Source organism: Seriola lalandi, unplaced genomic scaffold, assembly GCF_002814215.2.
Source record: "Seriola lalandi dorsalis isolate HSWRI2012SDOR001 ecotype SW California unplaced genomic scaffold, Sedor1 jcf7180002006573, whole genome shotgun sequence".
Taxonomy (NCBI): domain Eukaryota; kingdom Metazoa; phylum Chordata; class Actinopteri; order Carangiformes; family Carangidae; genus Seriola; species Seriola lalandi.
The window spans coordinates 1-1,201 of record NW_019477226.1 but is presented as its reverse complement, the minus strand read 5'-3'; the positions used below and the strand labels follow the sequence as shown (position 1 = coordinate 1,201).

Genomic DNA, 1,201 nt, shown 5'->3' with positions numbered 1-1,201 from the left:
ACTGGTCTATGAAAACCTGAAGAACCGGATTCCTCAGGTTCTCAGTAAGGAGACCTTTAGTAAACCCTCCTGTGGATCAGGACTGGGATCGTCTCAGACTCTTACTGTGTATTTGATCTGGTTCCTGTCAGATCCTCCACCCTCCGCAAATATTACCCAACCTGTGGAGCATTATAATGATCCGACTGATGATGATGGTGATGAAGAGGGAGAAGAGGAGGAGGAGCAGGAGCAGTGGACACAGTGAGGAAGGCTCAAAGAATGAAACAGTTTGTGCCTGAGTTCAGTAACTGGAACACACCCTTCCTGCTTCTTGCTCCCAGAATTCAAAACCACAGAACAGGAAGTCAGGAAGGACATCAGTCTTCACAATAAAAGCATCTATGTGGTTTATTAACTGCTTGTCTCCAGGTCACAGCTGAAAACAGTAACATGTTCTTCTTTATGATGTTAAACCAAACCAGTTTCATCCTGTGTACAGGTGGAGGGTGTGAAACTGAATTTTAATTAATCTGTAAAAACTTCATTTTATTGTTTTGACATTTTATTCATGTTTTATTCAAACGTAATACCAATTAAATAATAATAATAATAATAATCTAATGCGTCGCTTTAGTTAAAAAATGTTAATAATTGATTATTTTTATTATAATTATTAAAATATAATTAATCTGCCTCACCTTTTTTTTTTATCTTTAAAACTCTTGTAAAACTATCTGATGAACACAACGATTTATTTTGGAGGTACTCACCGGAAGTCTCACCTGTATGGCTGACTCTGCCTCTGAAATCCAAACGGAGTGAACGCCCTCTTCCTGGCATCTCACCTGCATCCTGACTCCGCTCCAGACTCCAAGACTCTTCGGGACCGTCCAGTCCAGGATCCAGACCAGCATCATGGCGGGCATCGCGACCACCCTGCAGCACCACCGGGAGAAGATCCAGGGCATCGGCAGCAACAGCCGGGCGACGAAGTACCTGAACCAGGACTACGAGGCTCTGCGGCAGCGCTGCTTCGAGACCGGCCAGCTGTTCCAGGACGAGACGTTCCCCGCCCTGCCCTCCTCCCTGGGCTTCAACGAGCTGGGCCCGAACTCCTACAAGACTCGCGGGGTGTCGTGGAGGAGACCCGCGGTCAGTGGAGGTTCATTACTCTCATGAAGTTCGGTTCCAGACCTGAACCAGACTTAATTTAAAAAAC

General features: G+C 45.4%; 1 pseudogene; it reads left to right on the top strand.

The window, feature by feature from the left end:
• Positions 1-805: 805 nt before the first annotated feature.
• Positions 806-1,176, top strand: LOC147819997 (calpain-2 catalytic subunit pseudogene; annotated as a pseudogene).
• The last annotated feature ends 25 nt before the right edge of the window (positions 1,177-1,201 follow it).